This window comes from Ursus arctos, unplaced genomic scaffold (genome assembly GCF_023065955.2).
Source record: "Ursus arctos isolate Adak ecotype North America unplaced genomic scaffold, UrsArc2.0 scaffold_21, whole genome shotgun sequence".
In the NCBI taxonomy this organism is placed as follows: domain Eukaryota; kingdom Metazoa; phylum Chordata; class Mammalia; order Carnivora; family Ursidae; genus Ursus; species Ursus arctos.
Window position 1 is genome coordinate 44,219,347 of NW_026622886.1, and position 13,424 is coordinate 44,232,770.

At 36.1% G+C, this 13,424-nt stretch overlaps 1 protein-coding gene across 3 annotated transcripts in view; it reads right to left on the reverse strand.

The window, feature by feature from the left end:
• Window positions 1-13,424, reverse strand: part of RXYLT1 (ribitol xylosyltransferase 1) — a 261,051-nt gene that overhangs the window by 58,052 nt on the left and 189,575 nt on the right. For 2 of the 3 annotated variants that reach the window (XM_026500117.4, XM_044384643.3), the window contains one exon: window positions 1,211-1,374. The exons of the other annotated variant lie outside the window; for it this stretch is intronic. The gene's annotated coding sequence lies outside the window, so the exon portion shown is untranslated. The remainder of the gene's footprint in view (window positions 1-1,210; window positions 1,375-13,424) is intronic. 3 annotated transcript variants of the gene reach the window in all.

Sequence of the window (13,424 nt, forward strand, 5' to 3'; positions counted from 1 at the left end):
TGGTCTAAGGCTATTTCTTTAAACTTTCTGGCCCCTAGTTTCCTCCTTCATAAAGTGGACATAATAATGTACTTATTTCATTAAATTATCATGAGAATTAAAAAGAAAACCATCTAAAACACCTAGCTTACTAAGGGCCACATAAAAAAAATGCTTAATAAATGTTGCTTTTATTTGACTACTTTATCAACCACATAAGCGTGGTTCTGCCTGATTGGATTCAGACCTATTCCAACTGTTAAAAGAGTAGGAAAAAAAAGTGTCAATAGAAAAAAAAGTGTCAATAGAATACAATAATAATGAATTTCTGGAAGATACAGGACGGATGAGAAATACACTTTCCCACCCACATGAATGAAAAGAAAATGTGAATTTTCCCAGATGAAACCCAGCATACTTGCAGCCGCAGCTGAGTGTGTACAAAGATCTGGGTCACAGGCACTCAGGATTTTAACAGAAGAATGGGAACAGTTGTATTTACCCCCTACCCTCAGGTCAAAGTCCACTAGTAAATTTCTCTTAAAGGGGCAGTTTTGATTCCAGAGATTCCAGAAAAAGTGCTTGAGCCATATACCATTTAAATATCTATCTACAAATAATACAAATGTGAATAGGCAATTTAAAAATAGTAGTTACTTAAGAAAAGAGAGCCTCAGACAAAATAAATAGAAAAAAAAAAGGCCCATAGGAAACACAGTTAACACAGGATAAAACAAAAAAACAAAACAAAACAAAAACCCCTTAACATACATAAAATAAGCATCTTTAGAGATTCGAAGCATATTTTGTCCACCATAAAAGGCTGTTATGAGAAAGAAGAAACTTAATTACAAACTTTTTGATAAAAAGAAAAGAATAGACTAGCTAAAGAGAGTGGACCACTGGAGACTGAATTAGTAAACTGGGTGATGGTTCAGAAGGCTACATCCAGGAGTGCCTGGGTGGCTCAATCGTTAAGCCTCTGCCTTTGGCTCAGGGCGTGATCCCAGAGTCCTGGGATCCCCGCATCAGGCTCCCCGCTCTGCTGCAAGCCTGCTTCTCCCTCTCCCACTCCCCCTGCTTGTGTTCCCTCTCTCACTGGCTGTCTCTCCCTCTCTGTCAAATAAATAAATAAAATCTTAAAAAAATAATAGGCTACATCCAGAGCTGAATGCAAAAAGCCAAAGCAAAGGAGTGTGCTGGAGGATAGACCCAGAGACCTTATGCTTACCTGAGGAGATGATGAGAAAGAACAGCTTGGAGAAAGTGACCAAATAATTGAAGAAATAGAATAATGACTCTGGTCTTCAGATGGAAGGGATCCTCTGAATGCTGGGTAGAAAGTAGGGGTGGGGAAACAACACATCCATGCCTAGAAGTCGAATGGTGAAATGTCTGGAAGCCAAAACCAAAGAGAAAATCTCAAGAGTTTCAAGAAAGGAAAAGCAACTTACTTTAAAAAAAAAAATCAGTCTAGTCACAAACCAACAAACCAAAACCCAATAAAATATACAGCTAAGTATAAACATTTACTCTTCAACTGGTACCAAAGTTTCCCCTTTAAGCTGACAGAAATTAAGAAAATTTCTAAAAAGCAAAAATACAGTGTTAAAGAAAAATAACATATTAACGATTGACAAAATATCCAGATTATTGCCGCAAAACATGAAATGGCAGTATAGAGAAAAGTAAAAGCCTACTTGATTCTATTCTAGGCCAAAGTTATAGATGCTGATTACTTCTTGTATTGATATTTATTCTTTCTTAAAAAAATATTTTGTTTATTTTTATTTGAGAGAGAGTGCGAGCGAGCAAGCGAGAGAGCGAGAGAGAGGACAAGTGAGGGGGAGGGGCAGCAGGAGAGAAATCTTCAAGCAGACTCAGCGGTGAGCATGCAGCCGAACAGGGGGCTTGATCTCAAGACCCTGAGATTGTGACCCGAGCTGAAATCAAGAGTCAACCACTTAACCTACTCAGCCACCCAGGTGCCCCATAGGAGGCCTTTTAAATTTCAACTCGGATGTGCTCAAATTCATTCACTACGGAACTCCCTTTTTCTGTATCTATTAAGGCAGAATACTCTTTAGAAGTCCTGCCTTACTACTAGACCGGTCAGTGTCTGCTGGAGACACGTAAGGTGGTCTAAAGCTTGAAGGCATTTTAGAAGCTGTAGCTTAACGAGTTTCTTCAACCGTAAAATCATATACCCACAAAGATGCTTGGGGATTTGAAGTATGTGGGAAGGAGACAACTCATTCACTCTTGGACTTTTATGTTCCCCAAATCTTGGGAAGTTCTTTTTATGGATTTGGCAATAGCAGCTACTCCTCAGGGATTTTGTGTCTGCTATACATCCCATTCTGGGTTACTAATCCTTCTAGACTTCTCGGACTCAGGACAAGGCAAATATGTGTAAGGTTACTTGTTGGGAAAGTCATATAATTATATGTATGTTTGCAAGCTATGAGATAGGGCATTATGGTAATTAGAATATTTTTAAATATTGTAAAGAAAAGACACCAGTTTCATATGCAGAAAGAAAATAAAAGACCACTAGTTTTTCTCAAAATTCCACAAACCGAGAAATGCTTATTGACTTGACTTTAGATTTTTAGCTACTTGATATATATCATTTACATATTAAATTCTGTGTCCCCAAAGAAGCATAAAGTTTCTGCGTGTTAATGTTAGCTACAGGATATGGAAGCCAACTCGCATATTAAATTAAAATAAAAACAAAACCAAATTATCATCATTATTTATTATTTTCATAGCCATAATAGGAGATACTTTGTAATAGCCATGTTTATTATGGCTAGAGAGAAAAGTGTGGAATAGTCCCTGGAAAGTTTCAAATTAAGCTTAATAATAATTTAATAAAAACTCAGCATAGATAAATAAAAATAGTCCTGAATCTGAGTAAGATGATTTAAGGTTTAATACTGGCAAGGATGCTCAAACAAGCATGTATTCTAGAAATGTAATTCTCTTAAAAGTAATTTGTATGTTTCAAATAATTCTAATACAAATCTCAATAGACTTCTCTTTTGAGGTTTGAAAATCACTTCTAAAATCATCTGGAAGAATAAATGGATGAAAATATCCCAGAACATTCGACAAAGAAAAATTCTGTGTGGAAATTTTCACTACTAAATGTTAAAACAGATTATCACACTTCAGTGATTAATGTATGCTAGTGACAAAAGGATAAGTTGTAGAACAGAGAGGCAAGGAATAGACTCTAATATATATATATATATACAGGAATTGATACTGAGATAAAGGTGGCGTTTCAAGGTGTTGCGAAAAGTGAGATCATTTAATGAACAAAACTTGTTCATTATTGTCACTTGGAAAATGAAGTAATGTAGTAATGTAGTAAGTTTAAGAAGTAAATGGAGTAAAATTAAGAAACTATAAATATAAAAGCATAAAATATTTTTTCAAGACTAAAAACAAAAAGAAAAAAACTAATGTGAAATATTGATAGATTTTTTTACTACAAAATAAAATTTCAAAATTAAAAGGCAAACAAACTGGGGGAGTACTTGCAACATATGTGACTGACAAAGTTTAATATCCTTAATGTAACAAAAATTCTTACAAAGTATTAGAAGATTCATTCATTAATAGAAAAATAGGCAAAGAAGTGAAGAGCACATTTGAAAAAGAGGAGATACAGATAGCCAAAGTTCATGGGATTACATATATACATACATTGGTAGTCATAAAATAAATGAAATATAAGACAATCTTAAGGTACAACAGAAAAACATTAAAGATTTTTTTTAAAGCTATTCTTGGTGAAGGTAAAGTAAAATGGGAAATTCCTTTCATTGCTGATGGCAGAGTAAATTGGTGTAATCTTTCTGAAGGTCAATTTGGCAATATATATCAAGAATTGAATACATGTTCAAATCTCCTGATTTGTTAGTTCTACTTTAAGCAATCTATCCTAAGAATATATTTTAAAATATACCTAAAAGTACAGAGATTTTTATTCTTAAAATCTGAACACTCCCTAAAAGATCCTTTATTATCTCAGAGATATTGTGCTTAAAACTGCCAGCCTTGGAGGACACACATCTGGTTTGAATCTCAGTTCTTAAAGGCACTGTGTCCTTGAGCAAGTTACTTAAGTTATCTGAGATTGGTGCTGATCTGAAAGAGGGATGCAAAAATGCTTACCTGGCAAGGCTGCTCTAAGGATTAACTGACGATGTATCTAAAGTGATTTGTATAACACTTAGAATTCCCCAGTACCAGAGCTCAAGAAATGGTACTTACTATTACAATTACTATTACATGTAGATGAAAACATGTTTTTGGATAATATTAATACCATTGAGAGATACCCATGATAAAACATTAAGTGGAAAAATCCAGACACAGAACTCTTCTCTCTCTCTCTCTCTCTCTCTCTCTCTCTCTCTCACACACACACACACACACACGGAGGAAATATTATAGGTATGGGGGAGTCTTACAGGACTTTAATTATCTATACTTTTTATATTCTTATTTTTAAAGAAATGCACCCACGGTAATTATATAGCCTGGAAAAAGTGCTTTTAAGAAACTTTTAGGGAATGTGTCCATATTGTATTAAATGGAAAATGTTGAGTTAGATGCTAGAAAATTGCATCTAAGGGGCGCCTGCCTGGCTCAGTCAGAAGAATGTGCGTCTCTTGATTCAGGGATTGTAATTTTGAGACCCCCATTGGGTGTAGAGATTTCTTAAAAATAAAATCTTTAAAAAAAAGAAAATTTCATCTAAAAGTTCTAGAAGGAAAGATAAAATCTAAGCTTTTTAAATTTTAGTCACATTAATTTTATAGAATGTCATTTAACCTATTCAAATGTAATGATTTACCTATTTTCTTTTTGGTTCTTTAGCATAGAATTCGATGAATATTTTGCCTCCTCAGTAGGGCAATGCAGGAGTTTCTACCAAAATACAAATGTGGACAATGAGAAAAATATACCGTGTGAGTATGCACACAGGTAGGTACATGGACACCCTTCTGTATTTAGTAAAGTAACCCCTGAACATCCATAGGCATACCATTGCATGGTATTTATAGTCTTTTCTACAAAAAATTAGTTACCTCCAATGATATCAAGTATACTATAACTGGAATATGTATATATATTTTAAGTAGGCTCCACACCCAAAGTGGAACTTGAACTCACAACCCAGGTATAAAGAGTTGAATACTCTCCTGACTGAGCCAGCCAGGTACTACTGAGGTACTTTTTGAAAGAATAAAGGCATTTTCATAGGTTGCTTCTTTTCATCAATTTAAGATACATATATATATAGATATAGATATATATCTCTATATAATGGACTATTACGCAGCCGTCAAAAGAATGAAATCTTGCCATTTGTAATGACATGAATGGAAGTAGAGGGTATTAAGCTAAGCTAAGTAAGTCAGTCAGAGAAAGACAAATATCAGATGATTTCACTCATATGTGGAATTTAAGAAACAAAACAGATGAACATTGGGGAAGGGAAGGAAAGGAAAATAAAATAAGATGAAAACAGAGAGGGAGGCAAACCATAAGAGACTCTTAACTATAGGAAACAAACTGAGGGTTGCTAGAGGAAAGGTGGGTGGGGGGATGGGGTAACTGGGTGATGGACATTAAGAAGGGCACTTGACGTAATGAGCACCGGGTGTTATATTCAACTCGTGAATCACTAAATTCTACCTCTGAAACTAATAATACAGTGTATGTTACCTAAATTGAATTTAAATAAAAAAATTTTTAAAAAAGAATAATGTCCACATTTGTTCACATGTGTGTCAAGATGGGTAGTTTTTTCTATCACAGTATATTTATCATCTTTGAGTTTATCTGATATCAACACACAAGAAACAAAGGAAAAAAATATACTCTCCATCCTCAGATTCCTTAAATTGGCTATTATGCAAAAAATAAATATCTAAATAAAGTGCTCTCTCACCTATCTCCATCGGTTAGGATAAATCATGTTGTGCAGTGGTAACAAACATCCTCCAATAACTCAATCACTTAAAATCACAGAAGTTCATTTATTTTGCCCCTGCTACATGTCTGATGAGGATCAGCAGAAGTGATCTTCTCATTAGTCATCCAGACCGCTGGCTTGCTGGGGGCTTCCACTCCGCCAGGGCAAGGGAAGAAATAAAGTGCTGAGCACCAGCGATGACATACTTCCACACATAATGACATATACCACTTTGTTGAGATTCATAGGCTAAAGCAAGTTTTATTGCCATGGTGTCAGGGAAGTGTATTCCGTTGTGAGATCAAAGGAGAGAGGAATGCCATGTTGCTAAAAAGTTAGTAATGTCTACCACACATGCCCAGTAATATTACAACATCCACTTTAAAGTGAATTCTAATCCCCAGAATCACATTGGGAGAAAGAAGTTATTGGAAGGAAGCAATAGATGGCTTCTGATGGAAGTGTTAAAGCTAATTTTACTGTGGCAATCATTTCACAATATATGTGTATCCGAGCCTCACATTGCATGCCTCAAACTTACCCAATGTGATATGCTAATCATATCTTAATAAAAGTGGGGAGAAAATGCCTCAGACTTTAAAATGAAGATTTATTTTGTGATGTGGCTATTCAAATGTGACTATTATGCATCCTAGAGTTAAGTAAAACGTAATTTTTTTAATTGTAAAAATTCATGTCATCTATTTTTCATGAAGAGATTTCTCAAATACCAAGTTTAAGCAGCAAGAGAAAAAGGAATGAATTTGCAGAGAGAAGACAACAATTTTTCTTTCCATTTTTTCCATTTCGTTCTGGTGAGTTTCATGCTTGTCTTTGAGCTATTCGAAACCAGGAGATGGAGCCCTGCAGCTTAAGATGCTCTAGCACCCAGTTTCTCTGGGTGTTTCTGAGCAAACTCTTCCCACTATTCAAGAAGTAGCATTTAATTTGCAAACTTGAAAGGAGAAAAAAAGTTTATGCCAATGTCTCATTCACTTTACAAATAGATTATAATAGATCTAAAAGAAATATAGCTGGACCATTATGTTCAGGAATTACATCTTGAGAATAGTTTATTTTTTCACAAATACTCCTAGTCGTGTGATTTTTAGATCTATTTCATGCTTATTTATTCTGCTTGGTTCCATAGACATTGTGTATCAATCTATGTTAAGTAGAAAGATCTTTCTGTCTAAATCATGACAAAATCTGATATTTGAATCAAGCCTTAAATGAAGGATGGGTAGCTTATATGCCGACAAGAGCCAGACATGCGGAGTGACGGCTGACAGGAGCTGGGTGGGAACCGTGGCAAACAGCATATATACCTGTGTGGTGGCAGCTGTTTTTTGAGTCTCATGGGTGTAGCTACAGGGAAATGTAAAACTGTACTGTCAGACTTTCTTCCTACTAAAGAGAAACCAAAACCCTAGATTTTTATGTAAAATTTCCAGATATTTCTAATTTTGAGCTATTTTTAAACACAAAAACTCTCCAGGCTAAACAAACACCTTGGGACTACCAGTTTATGACTTAAATAGTTTAGAGACAATTTTACATCTATTATGTCATGAAATCCTAGTAGGAATGCTGCGAGGTACTTTTTTAAATTGCTATTTCATAATTATGGGTAATGAGACTGAGCACAATCAAGTAATTTCCCCAAAGTCACAGAATTAGTATGTATATCTTCTGATTCTGGTTCTATGTAGTGTTCTTTCCACTTAAGCTTTTTTTTTTTTTTTTAAGATTTTATTTATTTATGTGACAGAGAGACAGCCAGCGAGAGAGGGAACACAAGCAGGGGGAGTGGGAGAGGAAGAAGCAGGCTCCCAGCGGAGGAGCCCGATGTGGGACTCGATCCCTGAATGCCAGAATCACGCCCTGAGCCGAAGGCAGCCGCCTAACGACTGAGCTACCCAGGTGCCCCGCACTTAAGCTTTTTTAAGAAGATTTTTTTCTGAATGTTGAAATGGACATGGGATCAGACATCCGGTTATCTCTGTCATGGTCACAGTTTCTGTGTTTCCATGTGACTTTGAATTTGACCTGTCAAATGAAGGGCACTACTAGACCTTGTGGCTTCTATGGCGACTTCTAATTCTGAAACCCCATTGTTCCCAGCCAATACAATACAGCCATAACAATCTGGGCTACAATGATTAGTCGGCAGATACAGGGCACCATTCTTGCCCATGTATTCGCATTTTTGGCATTCTCTTGCTTGTCTCCACACAATCTAAAAAGATATCAGATCTGAGACCCTGAACGAATTAATATGGTCACTACTTTTACACTAAGAATTATGAAATTGATATTTTCTTCTTAGATAAATACATTTTTATAATGTTTAGCTATAAAATTCAATGGTTAGAGCAGAGATAAAGGGGCAAAAACACAATTCTTGCCTGGAGTTCTTTTATAAGCTCTAATTAATGACTCATACCCTTTCAATGAGTTTCTCTACTCTTTAACGAAATGAAGTGCCATTAAATCATTCTAAGTACTATTAACTCTTTATGATGATTTCAAATATAAATGCCTACTTTTACTGCCTTTTGGGAACATCCTTCACATAGTTTTTAAGTAGGTCAGGAGACTTAGGAGACACAATTCTCTTGAACTCTTGAACGAAAGATTTTCTCTGCCATGTAGATCACATAGGAGGTGGTGACACATTCTTTCTCTTATGCTACCTTCTAGGTTACCCTCGTACCTTAAGGACTCAAAAAAGGTTCATGCCATACAGAAGTAAGCTTTGGAGTGACTAGAGAAGGCACATTTCATGAGGAGCCAGGGTACCACTGTTGTCCAGTATGGGGCCTGAACTTTGTATATATCGTCCTATCAACTCTCTCAACAACCAGGTGACATAGACATCAGTATTCCAGATTCAGAAGGGTTACCTCAATTTCCCAAGACTACATGGTTAATTAGTGGTGGAACTTGAACCAAACCTGAAGACAGGTTCAAAGCTCTGAGAGGTTTGTACTGTGTCACTGTCCTCATTCCACATTTGGTTGTATGCAAATAGTTTCATTTCCTGTCCATCTTTTTTTCTCCATTTTTGAAGTCATTTGGGTGCCACCATGAATGAAAATTAACTGTAATGAAAACGAAAAGTTCTGAAATCTTCACAACTAGTCAGAGGTCTTTTGAATGTACTCTGTGTAGATATTTAGAACATAATGCTATTAATTTATTGAAGCTAATTATTTAAGTTGGATACATCGTTGATAGATCCATCTATCAGGGATATATCTATTAGTATGATCCTTAGCAGTTGTGATAGATTAAATTGCTGGCTCCAATAATTTCACCTTTCTCTGTATCCACATGCTTGGCAATGGCCTCTTAATGGGTGCAATACACATGCCTGCCCCTTGGCTTTGAGTTTGGCCATGTGACTTGCTTTGGCCAGGGGAATAGGGAGGAAATTACAGTGCACCAATTTTACTAGGATTTAAGAGATTTCCCATGTTTCTGAGTCTCCTCTTGTACTTTTGCCATTGCCATGAGAAAAGAAAAGCCCCAACTAACCCACTGGTCCAAGAAGGATGGGAGACATGTGTAGCATAGCCACCTCTGTGGCCTTACAGACCAGTGGTGAGAAATACAGCCTCTGTAGACATTACAGTCTAAAGCAGGGCCTCCTAGGCATGCCCAATTTGAATCGGCTGAACCCCAGCCAACCCTCAGATCTGTGAAAATAAATGCTTGCTGTTACATACTACTGAGAATTTGAGATAGTTTTATGCAATATGATTGTAGCAACAGTAGACCAGGACGACAGTCAAGGTCATCTACCTTCCAATTCTATTATACCATTAATCACCGCATATACTCGGTTCCTAACATCTAGCAGCTTCTTTTCAATATTTTAAAACCCATTCCAACTTATCATTAATATTGAATAAGCATTAACAAAATAAAAGATGATAGAGGAGAAAAGTAATTGATAACTCATTCTTTAAATTTCAGCTTAAATATCACTTCTTCAAAGGGACCCTCCCTAATCCTCCAAATTATGTTAGGTACCTCTTGTTAGATTCTCTCACATAGATATCAGCCCCTTACCTTTATGCTCTGTCCCTATTAGTAATCATATGATTGATTTTTATTTCTAAAATAATATTTACCACCCTCACTGGACTGTAATTCATGAAGGTGAGACCATCTCTTTCTTATTTACGTCTCTATCTCAGCATCAAGCACAATATTTGGCCAAGAGTAGGCACTCAAGATATACTTGCTCAATAAATAAAAAGAAACAATTTGAGGATCTGATTATTACTGCAACATGTTTGATGTTGTTTGGTTAAAATCTGTTATATAGCAGTTCTCTGATGGATCTTTCTCTGTCACCTTCTCTGTAAGGGTAGAAATAAAAAAGGCTTTATATGCTGGTTATAAAACTCACATGTTCATTCTTTACAAAGAATGTCTTCAACTGCAATTTGCCCCTTGCACATTACGGTGGGCTGAGACTCCACATCACACAATGTGATAGCACCTTTGAGGCTTCCTGTTCTCCTGTATAGGTTTCCCAGTGATGTTGGAATCCAGGTCATATGCAGATCTGTTTATCTATGAGTCCAGATGCAGCATATCATATCAACAGGGATTCAGGATGGGCCATGGAGAAAAATTCAGCTTGGGAGTAGGAAAATGGAGCATATGTGTTTGAATCCCAATTCTACAACTTTCTAATTATGTTGTTAACCCGAAAAACTACGATGATAACATTTACTCCATAAAGTTGTTGTGAGAGGTGGATGAATTAATTATGAAGAAATGCTTTGTAAGCTGTATAGCATTATATAAATACCAATAATTCCAGTATCTTTGTCTATTTTATAAAATACATGCAGAATATGTTGCATCGAACATTCCATTTGTTCATAACCCCTGCTAGAAATGCACACTGCCCTGGATTCTGGCTCATCCGAATGTTGTAAAATTTAGCTCCTACAATGAATAACTGTAATGGGCCATGTGATATTTTTCTTAACTCTTTCCTAAATTGGGGGATCACTGGCATCTACACCTATATCTACTAAAGGCATTCTCACAAGTTACAGTGGGGATAATTTTTAGTTTAGAAAATATGGTGGCCAAAGTTCACTGGTCATAATACAGTGCCTGAAATACATTCTAAGCATTTAACTGTTAAACCATTTCACCTTGCTGAATCCATGAATCATGTTATCTTGTTACTGTAATAGTTTGTCGAATTGACTGAAAGCTGTGTTAATCATTTTCAGAATTTATAAGTCTTATGAAGAACAGGTGGTTTACATGTTGAATCTAAATTGTCTTAGGAAAATTGATGAAATAGATCTTTATGTCAAATACAGAGGTCTGCTATAGCACAAACTATTGATTTAGGCTGTTAATCCACACTCTGCTGAGAAAAACGTTATGTCTAAAATCCCTGACTGGTTTTATAAATCTTTGACACCAACATGAAGTTTACGTCTAAACTCCTCCAGGCCTCATTCAAAATATTTTGAAGCAAGTATTTCTCACGGTAAACATGCATTGCTGCTTTATGAAGGGCAAGTTTACCACTGATTTCTTGCAAAAGGAGCAAAGTGTTTTATTCAGAGTGACCAACACACATAATATCCTCACTTCTCCATTTTGTCGCCACTTCAAGTTATAACAGCTGCACAGATAGGAAAGTGAAACATACAGCATGGCGTGCACCGTGGAGGAGAGCTTATGCATGGACTACCGCAAACAGCTTGAGTTCCTTACAGAACAAAGCACACTGAGCTGAAGCTTGCAAGTGGGGGATAATGGTGCAAGTAAGTTAGACATTTTGGATCTTTCTACTTCAATCGGTTAAAGTATCTGTAGTCTTGTCACAATAGTTAATGACATAAGTTGATTTAGACATCTCCATAATATAAGAAATGCAGATCAGATTACGCTTTAGTATAAAGGTTAACCAGCTTCAGGAGCAAACTCGGTTTTTTTGCTCTTTGTTGAGACACACCATGAACAATAACCTTCACAAAGTCCCTACATGGTCCCTGGAACAAAATAGGTACTTGCAAAATATTAGTGTTTTCCCATTGCCCATTTTCTCCTGCTTTTTGAGATTTGAATCATAGTTTTCTTTGGTTTGGGATTGTTTGAGGTCACAGTCATTTCCGTTAAATTATCACTAAAGTTCATTTTTTCTTCCTAGTATCCATATGAAATTGAGGCTGAAAATTTTGCTTTGTTTCATAAACTCCTTACGGTCTCTTCTGAGATGATTTTGTTTTCATTTTTTACTTCTGATACTTGTGGCATGGGCTGAGTTTACAGACAGTCTTCCACCACACTGAAGACATGCAAATATGAAAATCTAAAAGAAACTAGGTAACTACATATAAAATTAGAAAGCACTTATGAATAGATTTATCCTTTAAAGTTCCATTTTAGTCTCTTTTTACTCAAATTATGATATTGAATGTAAAATATTTTTAGGTTTACACTGCGGTTTAGGTTTTAGGATACCTCAGTGTAATATTTCCTCATTAAAAATAGACCCAACAATTTTAAAAACCGGAGTGAGGATGACTGAAATTAAGTTAATGAATTTAATATAGTTTAAATGCAGATGGTAAAATTGGTCCTGAAATTTGTGTCTTACCATGTAATTGCCTGTGTAATCCATTAAGATGAAATTATTCTTTTTTAAAAAAAGATTTCATTTTTAAGTAATCTCTACACCCAACGTGGGGCTTGAATTTACAACCCTGAGATTAAGAGTCACGTGCTCTACCAACTGAGCCAGCCAGGCACCCCAAGATAAAATCATTCTGTGTGACAACACCCAACTTTTACCTAAAACAACATGTTGTCTAGGGCAGCTGAACACGGTTGGAAAAAACTATGCAACTGCACATCATTTAAAATGTATGATCACTAATCTCAAATGGGTCAAAAAGGCTGACATCCCTCTAATAAACTGACTTGTATTCTCACATGATAGCTTTACATTTTCTCCTCTGTCCTCAAATCTCTTGCCATGTTTTCCTCTCTCTCTCTCAGCTGATGAGTTCGTCTCATGCTTCACTGAGAAAGAAGTAATCAGATGAGAAATTACATCATCTTTCCAATGGCAAATATATGAACCTACAGCGAAAATTGTCCCCACTCTTATCTAACCTCTCACCCTACACTTGGTTCCCATCTATCTCACCTGTGTGAGTAAATGCTCTCCCTTCATAAGATTCCCCCTCTCTTCTCTCCCATTCTTGTGTCTTTCCGCATATCTCCACTCTCCTACTGGGCAAAACTTTTCAAAATGTGGTCTGCATTTGTTGCATTTTGGTGGCTTTCTATCTTCTTCTCAATCCAATCCCAATTGGATTTCATCTTCACCATTCCATTGAAATGATTACTGATTATCTGGTAAACATTTCCACTTGTTTAGCTAATAGTAACTCAA